We start from the raw sequence: 20,821 nt of genomic DNA, 5'->3' as shown, positions 1-20,821 counted from the left end.
AATTATGGACTACCCGATTAGTGATGGAATTCAATGATGAATTTATCAACCTAAGCTATTATTCTAAATGAAAATGTTAAGAAATATTGTTTAATATATGCACAAAAAAACACTAAAAATGGCTCCCTTATGCTCTGTAGACCCAGAGTGGTCACATGATGAGAGATAACAAGACTTGGCTCTGTGGTTGAAAGACAACCTAGGAATCTTTGCGTATGAAGGAGAGTATCCTTCATGTCCTTTAACCTAATTTCCATCTATAGAACTCTAAGAGAAGATTCCTCCTAAGCCATCAAATCTAGCTCAATGGTGGCTAGTGGAAAGAAATTTGTAGTTTAGTTGTGCGCACAATTGTGTAGAGAGTGCTCTAGCTTCTTCAGTTTCCGACATAGTACTTTTGTTCAAATAAGTGTATAAACCTTTGTCTATTAATGAAATGATATTGTTATTCAGTGTTTTATAACTATTGCTGAGTTGGAATTTGATCTTAGGTAAATAGTTGAATATTGAATTTGGAAGGAAATTGAATATAAATATGTAATTTATTCTCAAAACAAGAGAAATCCTAGAAATATCAATGTATCATATTGAAGATTTGATTAGAAAAGTCTTAATAGAACATTTGAATAACTCATTAAAGAAATAATCAATGAAATCATGAAGCCTATAAATCTATTATAAAATTAATGTATAGTATGTAGTTGTTGGTACAACCATGGAACATAAGACATGTTTAAGTTGGAAAACTTAAAGAGTTTTTAGTTGTCACAAAGTGTAAGAGCCTTTTTTTGGATTCTCCAACCTCAAAATTATCATGTATGCAGGCACTAGATGTAACATGATGTTTAAATGTCTCTAGAATTCTTGGTGGTGTAATTTGTATTCTCTTTCACCTAGATAGGAGTAAAGTTACATAGATGAATATAAAATGTAAAATAAAGTATTAGCCTTAATTTCTCATCAATTATCTGATTGGAAGAGTTGATCAAATTTGATGTATTTCGCATAGAAATATTTTAATAGGTATTTGTTGAGACATTCTCCCTCATTTGATAGAAATTTTATTTTTCTCCTATATTTTTGGTGGGTAAGAGCTATCCATTGCCTAAAAGAAGGAATTATGTTTAGATATAAATTTATTGTTTTTTCATGTGAGAGTTTATGTGGAATTTATGCTTATGAGATAAGCTCTTACTTTATCCTTTCATGGCAATAATAATTACTTACTTCATTAACATAAAGATATCCATATTATTGTTTTAATACTATGATTAGTCTCCTCCACCTTAGAAATTATACTAAGTATGTCTTTGTAGAATGATCCATGTAAAGGTAAGTCTTTGTTGGATGATCCATGAGGGAGTACATCTTTGTGGGAAAGTTCTTAAAAACCTACACCCTCAACTCGCATAGTTAGAAAATAGACTAAGTATGGACTGTGTAATTTGCGCAATGCAAAAAAATGTTGGTGCAAATTGGTTATCACTAGAAAATTGTGGAAGTGTAAGTAATGGCAGTGAAAAGTGTTGTGAAAAAGATATTTGCACCAACATAAGGTGAATATTAAAATATTATATAGGTTGGAAGTGGGAATGAAATAAATATCAAAATAATATTTGTTTAGGAAATGTGGTCCAAACATATTGTTTTGGAAATAAATAGTAAATAATAAGACATTCTCTAACTAATATACTTTTTGAACTTTTGGGATGAAATCCCACAAAATGTTTTTGATTAAATCATGATATTTTGTTATTTAACATGAGTTTTTTACTACATATATCAATTCAACATCTTGAAAAACTCTTGTAACACTCATATTGTGGAGAGTTCACAGCGCAAACTTGTGATTCACAACAATCCTTGTAGGATTCTAAGAAAAATCCACTAGAAAACTCCAAAACATAATATGGGTGAACAATAACAAATAATCAAGTTCACGATGAAGAAAGCCAAGAAATTGATAATAAATTGTCATTTATTTACTTTGAAATTTATGTTGATTATTTTAAATGGACTTGAAGTAATAAAATAATAATGTTAAGGGAGAAATGTAAAAAGGACTAAATATAAAAAATAAAGTAATTCATGAAAAAAAGTAAAGAAGGGCATGGCCAAAAGACTCTAGTGATAACAAGCCACACCCTTGAACTGACATGTGTGATGCAGGAGCATTGGCTCAAGTACCAAATTATATCTATGTTAGCTTAGGGGGTTGCTCGTATTACTAGGAAGTTGGTTTCCTAGGGTTGATTAAATGTATTTTTTATAATTTATTAATAGGTTTTGAATTGTAAGTGTTCTCGAATGTTTGAGAACTTGATTAGATCTAGTCTGGTGAGATTTTGTAGGGGTAAGAAATCCTAGTTTAGGTGTTAGTTAGAGGTTTGTGGGTCATTGGGGATATCAAGATCTTGTTGAGGAAAAGGTGGAACTGAATCATAACCAGTTCAAAATCTTGGGTATAGAAGATATATTCGAAGAATGTAACAAAGGGGGGGAGAGATTAGATTTTAGTTATTGTTTTGTAATCCTAGGGCATATGAGGGATCAGAGGCCATTAAATTAGAAGATCAGGCTGAGTAGACACAGTGAGTCTCATTTTGTAATTATGTATCGATTTATATATATGCACAGAAATTAATTTCCAACGTATTAGTGTGTTTTGATATTGTCTTGTGGTTGCAGTCTGGATGATGTAAACCGCCAACAGAATGTGGATATACATTTGTGAATCCAACATATTGGATAAGCGCCATAAACCAAGGTGCGGATTTTGATTGCTTGCTCTGAAATAACGACAAAACACAGTTGTGCTACAGTTGCAATTCTTGTAAAGTGGGGCTGTTGGAAAACCTGAAAATAGACTGGAGAGTGGCCAATATTGTATTGTTGGTCACTATGGTGGCCCTCATTTGGGGGTACATAGTTGGATGCAGCACCTTCCGCAAAGCAAGACAAAGGAATGCCATGGACCTCTGAATCCATCTGAGGAATCAAAGCGGTTACCGCAGTCTAGAAAATGAGTCGAATTATTAGACCAGGGCACAAACTGGTAGGTTATTTGAGGTTGTGCTAAGAGCAATTTTTGAAACCAAGGTACTCAGGCTCGCATTTGGGGTTTCTTGACCAACCTCTGGGTGAAGCATGCTTGTCCAAACTCTGCCAAGCTGAGAGGAAACTTGGGTGTATTCGCAAAGGCCGATACCGTATCACTGGTGTGCGGGATCAGTGAAACATTGATTGTAGTAGGGCCAAGGGTTTATTTGATGAGGAGCTAATATGTATGCAGGGTTGAAATTAGATACAAGACTGAATTAGAAGTGATGACTGTAGCAGCAAATGAGTATCAGATACACCTGTTAGAAGTGATGATGTTTTGTTTTAATTGAGTTGATAAACTATGATTGAAGGTTTTCAGTAGCTGGCAAAGGGAAAAGCAGAGCAAAGAAAGCACTCTGAAGTGGTAGTGAACCTGAAGAATCCAACAAGAGATTAGACAGAGAGGACAACTGAAGTGTTCTCAAGGGAGAGTGAGAGCTTGCAGAAGCCTAGAAGGAGCAAGGATGTTGCTCAAGAGAAGGTTCTAGATAGAGGACCATGCTTACCAAAAGACTGAGTGAGGAGAGCTTAGTGAGTTAAGATTGTAGTAAGGAGGACTTGCTGTTGCGGAGGCTTGTTGCAGTGGAGTGAGGAGCTCATGAAGAGAAGATGAAGACAAAGATGATGGAAGATCATTACAAAGGTTCTGAAGAAAGCCACTATAGAGGAAAGGATGCCAAGAAAAAAGGCATGAAGAGGATGAGTCAAGAGGAGTTTGACAAGCAACTTGCTGACATGAAAGCAAGATTGGAGATATTGACAGAGTTGCTACAAGAACTAGAAGACCAGAAAAGAGGATGAACCTTCCACTAAAAGGAAAGAAGGTGATTTGGCACTCATAAGATGAGGTGGAAGCAAAAGGATATTGCCTTATGGACAAAGGAACTCAAATTCTTTGAGTCAAGGATAAGAATTCAAGATGTCACAAGCAAAATTGTTCAAAGGAGAATGCTTGAAGAAGCGGGAGAAGCAGATGAATTTATGTGCAAGCCAGAGGAAGGAATATCTATGGATCATGATGAGGAAGAGGTGAGATTGTATGAGGGTCTTGAAAGTTTAGAAGAGAACTTGGATCAACATACTGAAATTTTAACGGGAAACCTTGAGGAAAGCTCAAGGAGACATTCTGAAATGGTGACGAGAAGACTAGAAAGAAATTCAAAGAAACAGGTTGAACCGGTGATAGAAGAATTGAAGGAACACTCAACACAACATACTGAAATGTTGTCTGAGACACTGAAGTCTCATATTTGTAATACTAATTCAAGTGTTAATGTCAAATATGTAGGTGAAAAAGGACAACCAATGAAGATTGTCAAACAAGTTCATGAAGAAGAGACTATGTTAACTGAAAACATAGTAAAAGATCATCATGTTGTCATGATGATAGGCATGATTAAGTCAACCATGGGAGAAGTTGAGTTGATCAACCTAGAAAAGATACCTCAAGGAAGAAGACATGAAGCAGAAATTCACCTAGCAAAAGGCGAAAAAAAGGAAGAAGAGTTGACAATGACAAGAAGTCAACAACAGGATCAAGGAGAAGAAGAAAGAAGCTTTCGTCAAGAAGCTAACGTATGAGAGAAGGAGATAGAGTTACTGGAGAAATGGCTAAAAGCACCAATACCTAATGAAGACTGCAAGATATCGTCCACATTTCTTCCTCAATCCTTGTTACAATCGACTAGGAGAGGAATTTGTAGAGACAAAGAGATGGCTGGTAGAGGTCACATGCCACCCCCTTTTGCTAGACACCTTCAAGGCCCAGGCATGGGGCTTGAGATATATGGTCCAGCCATGGGACCTCCTGCAGGTCATCATCCTTTGGATATGTTACCACCGCCAGAAGTGTTGGAACATAAGCTTACAACACAAAGAGTGGAGATGCAAAGGCCTGCAACAGAAAATCAAAGGTTAGCTGCAACACATGGAGCTTTGAGACAAGATCTTGTTATGTCTCAACATGAACTGGAGCGATTGCATTCGCATATTGCAGCTATGCAGAATGATAAGGATAATCAAATTAGAAGTTTTTTGGACAAAATTGCAAATATGGAGGCAGATCTTCAGGCTAGTGAATCTATCAAGGCAAAGATGCAACAAGCTCGTTCTGGTGCACAGAGTCTTCAATTAACTAGACAAGATTTAAATGAGCAAGTGCAACAGCTAAATCAAGAATTGCAGCAAGCCCATGCAGAAGTTCAACAAATTCCTACTATGCATACAAAAGTAGAGAGCTTAAGGCAGGAGCTTCAACGTGGAAGGGCTACATTTGAGTATGAAAAGGTTGCAAGTAGTAAAGGAAGCAAAAGCAGAGGAAGAAGTTCACAACTGTGAACTAGGGCAAGGAAGCATTATTAGGATAGATGATGCAGAGGAAAAGCTTGAAAACTATTTGAAGGAGTTAAATCAACACACTTAAGTGTTGATGAAAGAAGAAAGTCCAAAACAACAAGTTGAAATACTGTTGAAAGGAGACATACAGTCTGAATGTGTGAAACAAAGGAAGATGCAGCTGGACAACAGCAACCAGCTAAAGCAGGAAGGAAGAATTAATGAAGAAGACCAGCAAGAAGATCTACTGGAAATAGAGATTGAGAACATAAGGAAGCTGATGTTGAAGCATACCATAAGGAAAAGGTTGGCAGCATTAGAAAAGGTGATCAGTCAAGTACTAAAAGATTTTCAGCGGGTTAAGAGAATTTGTCCAAATGATCCTGATGCCACCAAGAAGCTTAAAGAGACTGAGACAACAATCCAAAAAGTTAGACTTATTGAGGCCATCTCAGTGAATGATATTGAGAATCATTCTGTTGTGGATTCCATTAATTTTCATTCAATATAGTTAGAGCCCCAGTATGATGGTGCTAGAATAGAAGGAGAAAATGTAACATTGGAATTTATAAAAAAAAATGATGGTTGACTTCAAGAATCAGAAAAATATACACAGAAGGTATGCATTTCAAATATTATTGCAAGTAAAGGATTTGTTGGAGGCAGTGCCATCGCTAGTTGACATCAGTATTCCGAATGGAAAGTAATTCATTGTTTGTGGTGACATCCATGGTCAGAATTATGACATTTTGAACATCTTTGAGATTAATGGGATTCCTTAGGAGGAAAATCCTTATATTTTAAATGGTGATTTTGTTGATCTAGGATCATTTTTAGTTGAAGTCATACTTGTGCTATTCACATTCAAGTGTATGTGTCAAACTGGACTCTATCTTGCAATAGGAAATCATGAAAGCAGGAGTATGAACAAGATTTATGGTTTTGAGGGGGAAATCAAGTCCAAGTACAGTGAAAGCATGGTTGAGCTTTTCGCTGAAGTGTTTTGCTGCTTGCCTTTGGCTCATGTCCTCAATGACAAGATTTTTATTGTCCATGGTGGTATTGTTAGTGTTGATGGTATAAAATTGGACGATATCAAAGAAATTGATCGATTCCGAGAGCCACCTAAAGAGGGTCTGATGTGTGCAATACTTTGGAGTGATCCATAGCCTCGTAAAGGGTGTGGGCCCAGAAAATGAGATGTTGGTTTGTCTTTTGGAGAAGATGTGACCAAAAGGTTTCTCCAAGAAAACAATCTTGAGCTGGTGGTCAGGTCTCATGAAGTTAAAGAGGAAGGTTTGAAATTGAACATTATGGAAAACTTATTACGGTTTTCTCAGCTCCAAATTATTGTGACCAGAGAAGGAAGATGAAGCAAGAAGAAACTAACATGCAATAAAAATGGAGGAGCAGAGCATATGGACAACTCCAGAACAAAGTCTAGGACCAAGGAGGAAAATATTTATTTTTGAAAGCACATGATCAGGAGATCATGAATGTTTTCAAGTGTGGGAGTCTAATGCAGGAGCATTGGCTCAAGTACCACATTATATCTATGTTAGCTTAGGGGGTCGTTGGTATTACTAGGAAGTTGGTTTCCTATGGTCGATTAAATGTATTTTTTATAAGTTATTAATAAGTTTGAATTGTAAGTGTTCTCAAATGTTTGAGAATCTAATTAGATCTAGTCTGGTGAGATTTTGTAGGGATAAGAATTCCTAATTTAGGTGTGTGTTAGAGGTTTGTGGGTCATTGGGGATATTAAGATCTAGTTGAGGAGAAGGTGGAACTGAATCATAACCAGTTCAGAATCCTGGGTATAGAAGATATATTCGAAGAATGTAACATACGGAGGAGAGATTATATTTTAATTATTGTTTTGTAAGCCTAGGGAATATGATGGATCAGAGGCCATTAAATTAGAAACTCAGGCCAAGTAGACACAATGAGTCTCATTTTGTAATTATGTATCGATTTATATATATGCACAGAAATTAATTTCCAACATATTATTGTGTTTTAATATTGTGTTGTGGTTGAAGTCTGGATGCTGTAAACCACCAACAGAATGTGGATATACAATTGTGAATCCAACTTATTGGATAAGCCCCATAAACCAAGGTGCAGATTTTGATTGCTTGCTCCGGAATAATGACTAGAAACAATTGTGCTACAGTTGCAATTCCTGTAAAGCGGGGCTGTTGGAAAACCTGAAAATAGACTGGAGAGTGGCCGATATTGTATTGTTGGTCACTATGGTGGCCCTCATTTGGGGGTACATAGTTGGGTGCAGCACCTTCTGTAAAGAGAGACAGAGGAATGCCATGGACCTCTGAATCCATTTGAGGAATCAAACCGATTGTTGCATTCTGGAAAAGGAGTCGAATTATTAGACTAGGGCACAAAATTGGTAGGTTGTTTGAGGTCGTGCTGAGAGAAATTTTTGAAACCGAGGTACTTAGGCTCGCATTTGGAGTTTCTTGGCCAACCTCTGGGTCGAGCATGCTTGTCCAAACTCTGCCAAGTTGAGAGGAAACCTAGGCGTATTCGCAAAGGCCGATATCTTATCACTGGTGTGCGGGATCAGTGAAACATTGATTGTAGTAGGACCGAGGGTTTATTTGATGAGGAGATGATATGTATGCAGAGTTGAAATTAGATATAAGACCGAATTAGAAGTGAAAACTGTAGTAGTGAATGAGTATCAAATACACCTCTTTCGATCCTAAGGTACCAAGCATAAGCTTGGCATCAATGTAGCATTGGTTTCCAAATCATCTACTATTTTTCATATATATAAACATATTAATATAGAAATAGTGTAAAAATCTTCTAAAAAGCATATCTTAATGTCTTATTATTAAAATTATACAAATTTCATATCACTAAGAAAACTCTTGATAAACACAAACAATGGAGACATAAGAAATGAGGCCTGAAGTGATTACAAGAAAGAAAAACTTTAAAGTGGGCAATGGGGAGTGCAACAATTACATAAACCATCCGTAGAGGCACTAGTAAGAGAATTCAAATTCAACCACCCTAAAATAATTCATATAAATACACACGTAAGTACATGAATCATGGCATTTAAATTTATCTTTTAAGAGGTCTCTTAAAATCTAGATGACTATTCATATTTAGTTGAGACTTTTCATATTCTTCTAGAGTGAATAGTAATTCATAATACCAATTATCATAACTCTAATAGATTTAAGTTTAACATTAATTATTATGATGCAAAATTAACAAAAAATACTAGGGTAGTAACTGAATGCCTTCATAGTAACATGAGCACACAAACTACACTTAAATGAATTATTTATTTATTTTTTTCTTTAACAGCTTTATTTCTATTTTATTTTGAAACATAAAATACATAATTAGAATAAAACTATAGAGGCTACATGGTTCATTTACCTCCTTGAGAAAACCAGACCAATGAGTGTTGAGAGATGAGTTCAAAACACCCCCTTAATTAAAGAGCTTAGAAAAATAGTAATCTTACTTGTTAGTTGGGAAACTCAGATATACAAAGCATTTAAGACATAGAGTAACAAATCAAGTTCAACAAAGTAACTAGATGAATCTGCTTTGTAGGAAAAAGCAACTAAGACTATGCCTTGTAGGACACTAGGTTTGTCTTAAGATAAGATATGATAATATAGTGTAGACATATAATAAATCTAGAACTTATAAAAATGGAAATAAAACTCATAGTTGAAAAATATGGAGTTAAGGGTGAGCACATATATAACACCCCTTTTTAAAACCCATGTTTTATGATATGTAATTAAGATAGATAGAATGGTTAGTGTGGATATCTTAACAAAATTCATTTGATGTATATATTATTTTTTATTAAATATATTGCTAAAACTAAAGAAGAGACAACCTAGCATGACTCTCAATGCTTGAGGGATCAGTTGTAAGGGGGATCTAGGAAGTTTCCTACCTTACCTGAATTCAATGTACTAAAATTCTAGTTTCATATTTTAACCACCCAACTACTAGCAATTGTGGGAAAGAATTATGGAAGTCTTACTGAGCTACTATAGGAGTTGGGGCTGCATACCCAATGTGGAGACTTCTAAGGGACCACGTAGCTCAAGGAGGAACCCCAAATTCTCATGTTGGGAGCATGTGTGGGGTAGAGCAGGGTAGAGGATAGTGGTAAGTAGTATGTGAGAGAGAGAGAGAGAGAGAGAGAGAGAGAGAGAGAGAGAGAGAGAGAGAGAGAGAGGGAGAGGGAGAGAGGGAGAGGGAGGGAGAGGGAGAGAGAGGGAGAGCGGGAGAGGTAGAGGGGGAGAGAGAGGGAGAGAGGGAGAGAGGGAGAGAGTAGAGCGAGCGAGATAGACATACCCAATGTGGAGACTTCTAAGGGACCACGTAGCTCAAGGAGGAACCCCAAATTCTCATGTTGGGAGCATGTGTGGGGTAGAGCAGGGTAGAGGATAGTGGTAAGTAGTATAAGAGAGAGAGAGAGAGAGAGAGAGAGAGAGAGAGAGAGAGAGAGAGGATCCACATCAATGATTTGCTTCCCTTTTCCATCCCCCTTGTCGGGTTCTGGCTCAGAGTCGGAACATGCATCTGATTCGGAAGCCTTCAACTCGGCCACCAGTGATTGCTTGGTCTGACACTCACTTGTGTTATGAGTGGGACTCTTGCAAAACTCACACCACTTTCCTGTGTCCTTCTTCGGCTTCGTGGTGTTGTTCTTTTCTTGCAGCTTCGAGGGGTTGTCTTGGGTCACCCCGCCTTGGCTTTGTCCTTTGGGCTTCGGATTCGTAGATCCAAAGTCTTGCTTCTTATGTTTGAACTTTTGCTTGATTTTGACAGCGTATCGGTATGCTATGTCGAGTGAGGAGATGTTCAAAAACTCCATCTCTTCCTGGATTTATCTGTGTAGGCAGCCGTGGTATTTGAGTACCAGATGTAGCTCAGAATCTTTGATACCCAACTATGTGCGAAGTGTATGAAAAATGTTTGTGAACTCTGGCACATCTTGGTCTCGTCCCTGCCGCAGTGTGGTCCATTTGATGTATTTGTCCTCATAGCTTTTGACAGGGTAGTACTTCTCCTTGATGGCATCCAAGAAGTCATTCCAAGTGGGGGCGGCTGAAAACAGTGAGCCTATACTTTCATCCTTCTGCTCACAGTATGTTTCCCACTAGTCCTTGACGTGGGGGGCTGCTTTGAGAAGAGCGAAAACAATCTTTTCCCGACTTGAAAATTCATGAACAGAAAAATACCCATCTAGTAGATTTAACCATTTATCTACGGCATCTGCGTCTATTTGACCCTCGACGATGGGGATTTCAAAATTAACTTGTACCTTAAACAGTGTGACATTTCCAGAGTAGCTGTTGGAAGCCGATGCATCGCCTCGGGGTAGGCGCTGAAGGATCTGCGCAAAGCTATCCATCATCACGTTCCTTTGCTGCTCGAGGGCTTCTTCGAGCAAGATTCTGATAGGATATCCTGCCCCCTCATCTTTCTTCTCATCCGCCATGGGAGGTCGTCGAGATTTGCGAGGCTGGTCTTGCAAAAGTTCGACCAATTCAAGCCCTAACGCCTTATATCTCGACCTCGTTGGGGACATGCAAAGAAAAACAGAGAAAAAGAAGACCGCTCTGATACCACTGATCCGGATTTAGACAGGAACGAAATAAATTACAGAGATAACCATAAACACAGAGATGCGATAACCATAAATACAGAGATGCAGTGAAAATAATGCTTTATTTCATTAATGGACAATACTGAAATATGCTTACAAATAGAAATAGAAATAACCCAGCTAGGGCAATGGTAACTTATCTCTGAGAAGAGATGTGTCGGCTACATGCCTCTGAACTGTTCCGAACTGTGTTTACAATGAGGCTCGAAGGCCTATTTATTATTGAGAAATAATGGAAAACCCTTCACATTCCAAAACCTAACCCTAGAAGATGAAACGCCAAATTGTGGGCCCCGTTTTGGGGTGAGTTGGACAACCAACTTCCTAGGGTCGCGAATTGGTCGTATTATCTCCGTTTGATGCGCATGATAGCCCGTTGGAAAGATCTCTCCGAGGACTACGATGGAAAAGATTATTTTTATCAAAAAAATCGTTGGCCGTGGATTTCCAAAAAAAACCTCGTTTAGGGCCTCAAAACGGCTCCGGAAGTTTAGGCCCCGAAAAACTACTAAAAATAGTAAATTGTGCTATAATTAAGGAAACTGAAAAATAGAAAGAGACAGTTGTGGGGGTCCAAATGGGATAGGTGGGCGGCCACCAACATCCACCTGGATCAACCACTTTAAAAGGATTATATTTTTAATTTAATAATTAAATAATTAAAAGAGTTATATTTTTAATATGGATTTTTATATTAATATGATTTTAAAAGAAACTTGGTTATTATTTTAATATGTTACTATACCTTCCCTGATGACGGTGTAGAAGTGGATGTGTCTTTCTCTTCGAAATGAGTGTTGGTGTATCACCTCGTTGATTTTTGTGAAGTTTTGGACACATGTAGTTAATGCGAAGGTTCTAGCTATGTGTGCTATTAATTATTTAAAAAATTTCTTCCAGAGGAGAGATGTTTGTTATAGGTGGCATTGGGTATTTGAGGGCTCGAGTTTTACCTTCTCCTCTAGTTCTCATAGCTCCTCTGGGTTGGCATGGTGGATGGTCGATAGTTATGTAGTTGCATTGGGAAGTGGAGGCACTACATTAGTTAGTGATCCTTACTTGGCAAACCATTCTCTCTACACCTTGGTGAATTTTCCTTTTCTTTGGTTGTGGAGGTTGACAATAGGGTTTTGGGATATGGGTTTATCACCTTTGTTATAATTTTTTTGTTTATTAAGCTTGGCAGGACCTTTCCTTTTCTATTCATAATTGACAAATTTACACCACATAGTTTGGCTAGGTGGCCTCAACTTACCCAATGGGAAACCAAGCCTGTTGGCCACCTATCCTCATTGTAAACAATCTAAAAACAATAAAGTTTCAATATTTATAGCCAAGCTATATATGTCTTTGTTTCATGACCAACCTCTATATTTCTATCTATACATATACTTGCATGGTGAAAAGTAAATGCTAATTGCATATATAAAAAAAGTAAACATGGTAAACTGGCTAGCCCTTCTGCTCCTCCAAGGTCGATTCCACTGGTGCGGGATCCTTAACAGTTGCTCGAGGCATCCTCGATAGTTCCAAGATGCATGGAATGTGTCTTTCGATTATGTCCAACCTAATATCATGCTTGTGGAGTTGGAACTGAATTTTCTGTAGATCTTGTTTGTAGCTCGGCATCCCTTGGAGAGAAATTGCCATACCCACCGAGATTTGTTCCATGGCATTACCCAGTAAGATTTTCACTAGCCAGTAGAGGTACAATGCTTGCTTAAATTGCGTTATCCTTCCTCTAGTGTTCCTGGGATCCAAGATGAGTGTCATCCAATTTTCCATATCTTGCTTTGTCTCACTACCCTGCTTAATTTCCTCTTCCTATTCTTCTAATAAATTCTGGATGCCTTCATTCGTGCCTTCACGATATTCCGTAGCAGCTTCACTCATAAGATGCTCTACCGACTTCCTCCCTCTACGGGGCTGTGACGTGCTCAGTCCTTATCCTTTCTGGGCTCCCGACCCCTTCTTCCACATCCATGACCTCTTGCAGGCCGAGCCATGTCAAAGTTGCCCAAAACTTGTTCACAATAAAGATTTGTTAACCAAAAAAAAATTGACATTCTATACCACTGGTTGCTTCCCTGAATTGAATTTTCGATGACGTCATCCTCCCCATTCGATTCCATTTTCCATTTACTATCAGTGTTGGAGGCGAGATGGGTGGAGAGCCAGCCCTTAGAAAGGGCTAGACTCCATAACCCTTCTATCATCTCATCCCTCCACCCCCTGTGCCTCTCATACGCCATGAGGTTGGCAATCTCAGGCCATGGCCATGTAAGTGAGTATAGCCTCAGACCGACAAGTTTCCTTTTGTGAATTACAACCCCTTTCCCCTCTACCCAGAAATTTAGAGTAGTACCCAAGTCATTTTCATACCCAACATCACCCTCAAGGACCCTAGCAATTCTCTTAACACGAGAATTTATCTCATTGCCCCAGCAGTTGCAGTGGTTTTGGTAGTAGGGCCAAGCTCTTACACAACATATTAATTGACCCTCATTGCCTTCAACCTCATACACAAATCCTCTGCCTACCAGACCCCATCGACCAGCCCCACTCAGCCCTCGGTGTGTTCTACTCGAGTTCCCATTACCAAACAATGCAAGGTCAAAACAGCCAGAGGTAGGGTCGATACCCGGCAAGCTCATTACAAAGACACATAGCCAAACCATTACATCCAGTCACCTCCTCCATTTCCCCCTGCATTTCCCCCAATTACCCTTCCCAATTATCCCCCTCTCCCCCCAGCAAAAACCAAACTAGGTCCTCATTGCAAAGGAAGCGAAAAGCCAAGAAACATACACGTTGCTGCTTGTATACCGTCTCCAAGTTTGATGTTGTTGGTATTGACACCTTCCCGTTTTCCTGCTCCAGCTCCTTACTCCGCAAGAAAACTCACCATCCTTACCCACCTGTCTACCATTTGCTTTTATAAACCCTGTCTCTCCAATGTCGTCTCTACCACCTTTCCCACGACCATTGCATGCACTCATGCTAAGGGCCACCGCACCCATCGTTTTAAGCGTGTTGGGGGCAGTGGTACATAATTCATATGTACGCCTCATTACTTCCCTCAAGAATTTCCAACCACCGACACGCACCCTGATCGGGGTCATCACCTTTGATATAATTGTTCTTTTTCTGTCATCGAATTTTTTTGTTGCTTTTGTTACTTGGAGGATTTCGAAAGTGCATGAAAAGTTACAATTTAATAGTAACATTATTTGAGGAATAGTTAGAATATGGATTTTGAAACTAGTGATTGCCCCAAAAGGTGAAAAGGGAGGCCGATAATATTGTTAAATTGTGATCATTTTAAAGACACATGTACATTTGAATTTAGCATCCTCCCAATATTATTAACCTTTCAAGGGAGAATACAACACTATTAAATAAAAAAATGAAAAGTACAATCCCAACACATTAATTGATTAACTTTGTAATGTCAATATGAAAATAGCACAATCAAAATGAGAATATAGTGTAATTTTCTCCCGCGAAAATCTAACTTAATTACTTAATTGAATCAATGGACAGCTATAAAAATGGATGAATAGAAAGCTAAGTTAGCCCAACGAAATTGTTAACTCTTTCATTTTAAAATATATTTTTACTTATTTATTCAATATGAATTGAATTGAATGATTTTAATTGATATAATTTTAAAAAATAAAAAATTATCATCTTTAATCAATTACGAAGTTATCTGTAATAATAATAGAATAGTGAATTTATTTATAAAACAAATGAATTAATCTATATTCATTTTAATCTCACGTTCATTAAGTTTCTAAGAAATATATTTCAACTTCAATATTGTTTAGACTTCTAAGAAATATATTTCAACTTCAATAGTATTAAAGTGAGTTTTAACCTCTTATTTTTATATGTAACAGTGCTATTAATTTGGCATTTTTTACTATGCAGAAATTCCCGCATGAATAATTCAACATGGTTGGGGAATTCTTCTACGATCCTTGTAAATTGTAAGTTCCTTTGAACAAAAGCAAAACTCTTTATGACAATTTGCATTCAATTGACAAGATTTTTTTTCACCAACTTTTGTAATTCAGTAGGCAACTAAGACAACGAGGCAAACATATTTACAAGCACAACAAACAACATACAATATTTATGTCAAATGATCATCGACATGGAGGGCATGCATACTCAAATAAATTAAAAACCAAAAATAAAAATCAAGCATAACATTGCACGATGCATGCATGTACTCCAGCTTAAACTTGGTAGATATAAGCCAAAATTTCCTCTTTGCTACAAGGTCAATACAACATTTAAGATGATTAGTCGAATCAAAAAATAAAAGTTAAAATTCCTACTTGCACGTATGTAACTCCCACCTCCATATACAATATTCAACCAGATAGCTTTTTAGCTGAAAATCAATATGCTCAAAATAGATTAATACGAAATTTCCCAATGGTAAGTCATTAATTCTAACCACTAGCAATAATAAATATAATTTCCCCTCCAAACCTTTGTCAATTTTTCTTGAATGTCTCATCATTGCTAAGAATGTTTACTTCCTCAATATGAAACCAAACTACTTACTAAAAATGAAAAGCAACTAACCACTTTATTCTTGCGAAAACCAATACTTATAAGATGTAATTAAATTTTGAGAAGATACATAAATGCATTAGGAATGGTTAACCACTTTATTGTTTATTAGAGTATACCTTGGAAAACCAATAACCAGCTAATATATTGAGGATGTAATTAAATTAGTGTAAATATATACTTAAATGCATGAGAAATGATTAACTTCATAAGGTATTTATTTTATATTTGTCATTATTACCTTTGTTTTTTATAAGAAGTTTTTATTAGAATTATAATAAGTTTGTGTGTTTTTGTTTATGAATAAAATACAATGAAGTTAATGACATTCATGATTTGGATTCAATTAACACTAAATATCTTTATATATGATGTTTATTTATCGTGATGCGTTTTTGTTTAATCTAATAGTCAACACCTTCACTAGCATGATTATATGTAGTTAATTAATTATGCATTGAATTAGAGATAAAATTTGAAATTAAAAAAATATTATTATTATTCTTATTTTAAAGAGAAATAATAATTAAAATTGAAGAATTATGTTTTATTTAAACAATGGAGAAATTATATCTTCATAAGGATTTTAATTTAATAATTAAAAAGATTATATTTTTAATATGGATTTTTATATTAATATCATTTAAAAAGAAATTTGGTTATTATACCTTCCCTGATGGGGGTGTACAAGTGGTTGCGTCTCTCTCTTTGGGATGATTGTTGGTGTACCACTTGGTTGATTTCCGTGAAGCGGTGGATACGTGTAGTTAATGTGAAGACTATAGATATGTGCTATTAATTGTTCTAAAATTTGCTTCCTGAGGAGAGATGTTTGTTGGAGGTAGCATTAGGGGTTTGAGGGCATGGGTTTTACCTCGTCCTCTAGTTCTTAGAGCTCCTTTGGGTTGATATGGTTGATGGTCGATAGCTATGTAGTTTCACTGGTAAGTGGAGGCGTTGCATTGGTTAGTGATCCTTGCTTGGCAAGACATTCTCTCTACACCTTGGTGAATTATCCTTTTCATTGGTTTTGGAGATTGATAGTCGAGTTTCTGGGATACAGCTTTATAACCATTCTTATAATTGTTCTACAACTGTGTGTTGTAAAACTGTTTGTTGTACAAGATTTTTATTATAAGAAACAGTTCTTATGGACATAGCCCCACAGTGGGGTGAACCACGGTAATTTTGGTGCCTTCATGTGTATATTTGGTTATTATTTGTTATAGCGCAACAATTATTACAGCTGTATTTTGATTTTAGAGCTGTGATGTTTTATGGATTTATATGATGTGTTTACGTGTTTAATCTGATGCGGCGAAGTAATTTATGAATGATAAGAATACAAGAACATAACAATACCACATCTACACATCCTTTAAGGCTAAAGAAACCTGGTTCTTTATCCTCCCATAATCACTTCGGGTGAGACTGCAATCTGCTTGTAGGTCATTACTGAAAGGTCCAGTGATTGAGGGTTTTGTTGGTGTGCAGTATAGATGAAATTTGGGTCTACCCGAACCAAAACCATCAAATGGTTCTGTTGTTGGGACTAGGATTTGTTAGAGGGATATGTGGATGTGTCACCCATCGAAGAAATAAATTCAAGATTGGATAGAACTAAAAGAGTGAGAATTTGCGAAGAAATAAAACAAGAACCCTCATTTAACATCTGAATCTTGGTTATAGAAGTATATTTTGACAGATCAATACAAAATTTTCTTCGCTTCATTCCCTACCGATTTGTACGATTGGATATCGAGGTTGACTGAAAGAAAGAATTGTTTTAAAGGTGAAGAACCTATGATGTCAGCTCCTGAACTGATACAACGACTCAAGAGACCATTAAATTTCTTGATATCTATCTTTCCACTGCTTGTCATCTTCTTTCACCGCAAGAATTGATCCCGCGGATCTCCCACTAAACTAGATCTACCACATGTCTAGCATGTGGGGCTAGCCGTGGAAAGAATATAAAACACACCTAACACCCTGAACTGCCAAGGTTATTTTAACCCCCTAAAATACATTTTCGTTTAGATTTGTATCAGGCCCATAGTCGTAGGTAGTGGCCTGCAACAAATATTGTAGTACTCAAAGAGACCTTTCTAACAAGGTATCATACACACCAAACGAAGATCATATAACTAAGTAATGACCCTGGAAAATTGTTTTTTCAACTACCCCCAACAGAGCCCATAAACTTTGTTGGGAAAAATACTAAGAGTGGCGAGTGAACCAATATTTTAAAAACTCACTAAAACCTTTTATTTTCTTTCTCATATTTTTGTACGTGACTTTATTGTAAGAAACCTACGTATATGTGACTATTATGCAAACAACTAACATATATCTAGTAAACTACTTTACAATTAATTCATCATCTATTTAACTTGAATCAATGTATTAATACATAATTTGGCATTAATTAAACAGTAACCATGTGCAATAATAACAAAATAAACCATCACAAATAAGAAACACACATGAACACAAGTATTTTAGCTGGAAACCCAATATGGGAAAAAACCACTGATGTTGTTATCTCTCTCTTCTTTTTATTATAAAGAAAAACTTCTTACAATATTGTATTGGTGCAGATTCATAACAACATGCATAAACCCACCTGCAGAAGGCTGCAACCTTCTCTCATTCTCAGACACCCACTGGAAGGGAGCACCTACCCCCTAATATCGTTTACCAACACCCAGCGGAAGGGAGCTCCTACCCCTTGATCTATTTTATCAGCTACCACTAGAAGGAAGCTTCGACTCCCTCACTGAAGGATCCAACCCCCAGCACCACCATGGACCACATTTCATAAATTTTCACACTAGATCCACCTAATTGAAAACATCACAACTTGTAGGCCATGTTTCATCAAAATTTTAAATTGGACCCACTACCATCATTTAAGCCCAATACCAAATATCAAAACTGAAACTGATCACTGCAACAAATCACTCAATCAATGAACCAAATGATAACCACCCCAATCATTGAACTAACTTATTCTCAAACAACCAAAATAACTTTTATCACTGTAAACTCATTCATCAGAGTACTCTACTACATACTGTTCATCGTTGAGAGCAAAGCCTATCACTGCAAACATTGATCAATCATATTTCATAATGTATATGCTATTTTTGTGATTCATACTCATGTATGTATGTGCTTTCCATGAAGAGTACCTGTGCAGATATATCCATACACTAAAAATTGAATCTACATATTTTTACCACAAAATCAATCACTCAATCACATTCTGAAACCATCACATATTACTAAGCAAGAAACATACCTAGATGTTGAATTAATTCACTGAAACCATCACATATTACTGAGCCAAAAACATAACCAGATGTTGAATTAATTCACTGAATTTCAATCAACTAATGCAACTAGATCAAACTAAACCACAACATATCAGAAACTTCAATGCACAACCACTTATCAGTATACCAATCCATACACTGTCACCCATCACTGAAACCAATTGTTGCTCCTGTAAAAAAGTCGAAATATATACGCAACTTTACTTTAACAAATCCACATGTATACATAACTTCCTTGAAGCACACATATGTATAGATCTCAAAAATTGAACCCTGAAACTGTAACATTTTCATTCTGAAACAAACTCTGAGTCACACACAAAACTACTGAATCGTTCTGAAATAATAAAAACCATCATTGATCTTAAACTAGTAGCATCATCACTCTTCAACATACCAATCGTCAATAAATTCATCTTCAAACATCACTATTAAGCCTGGTCATCAAGTAAGACTTCATTGATAGATAGTAGAAACACAGTAAGATTGATTAGACTGATCAGACATCTTGTTCAGAAAAACCCTAGCTTATATACGCTCTTTCCAAAAAAAACTTTCGCATGTATACACGCTCTTCAGGAATAAAACTCGCGTATATATTTGAATTGATACATGACTTACCAATATTAAACCTGCGTATGTATGTGTCTTTCAATTTGTCAAAGTCGTGTACAAATCTGCAATTATTGACTTATATCTTCACTACAAAACAAAACTTCAGAACAAAACCCATTGCTCGGCATACATAATAAAACAGACGTTAGACATAAATGTTACATATCAAAACAATTCATTATCAATGTAGTCATTTCATATCTATCGGATCTGATCCATCATCAAATTCTAGGTGCATACTTAGTTTGAGATCAAACAATACATTACTAGCCCATTACATGCACACTTGCTTCAGATCTAACTATTCATGAAATATTCATCACCTTCACACCCAAACACTTTGATCTGCATCTCCTTATATAAATTATCCCTTATCCAATACTAGAGGTCAAAACCACACTAATGTTGATGGTATTATTTTATGAGATCAAATATTCATTGTTGGGCTCAACACCATGGTAAATACCCTTGGTATTTAGAATACCTTGGTGCAGAAAGTTTACGTGCCTTTTCTTATTCATACCTACATGTGTATGTGGATTTGCTTCACGCAACCTACATATACTTATTCAAAGTTTATCTTTATCATTCCTTTGTCTCTAAATTTTTATGCCTTTGACCAAACTCTCTGTCACATGTAGAGACATCATGTTGACTTCTTCATCAAGTAGGTTGCCATCAAGGACAACACATTAGTCATAATGCCAACAATCTACCCCTTTGGACTTGATGGCAACCACTTTCATGTTTGGTCATCACAACATGTAAATACCTGTAAAACACATCAAGGTAAGGCTCACAAAGTGTTTCAAACATCAAGATTTTCAAATACTAAGTTACTCTCCCCCTTTGAAATCAAGGGAAAAGGTTTGACCAATGTTGAAATAAGGTTTCTCTCCCTTTCTTGATATGAGTAGTGTAGATATGATTTATTGAATATGTATACTGAATGCTGACTATGCCCCCCCTGAGCATATGTTGAATTTTCTGAAGATATACACATGAATCTATGACTCAATTGAACATGAATTTTCCTATCGTCAAGGACTCAAACTTACATCAACCACCCAATCACAATGGGATTACATATTTGACTTCATTATTACATCAACCACCCATAATGGGATTACATGTAGGAATTTACAAGGTAAGTTCCTCAGACAGA

General features: G+C 36.5%; 2 pseudogenes; both read left to right on the top strand.

Annotated features, from left to right (window-relative positions):
- Positions 1–4,815: 4,815 nt before the first annotated feature.
- LOC149200196 (protein FLX-like 2 pseudogene) lies at positions 4,816–5,439 on the top strand (annotated as a pseudogene).
- Positions 5,440–5,530: 91 nt separating this feature from the next.
- Positions 5,531–6,835, top strand: LOC149200195 (serine/threonine-protein phosphatase 5 pseudogene; annotated as a pseudogene).
- Positions 6,836–20,821: the final 13,986 nt, after the last annotated feature.

The sequence above is a fragment of the Pinus tabuliformis genome, chromosome 2_1 (assembly GCF_031772625.1).
Source record: "Pinus tabuliformis cultivar Carrire ecotype Pingquan chromosome 2_1, CPIR1, whole genome shotgun sequence".
In the NCBI taxonomy this organism is placed as follows: Eukaryota; Viridiplantae; Streptophyta; class Pinopsida; order Pinales; family Pinaceae; genus Pinus; species Pinus tabuliformis.
This window is presented reverse-complemented; position numbering and strand designations above follow the sequence as displayed.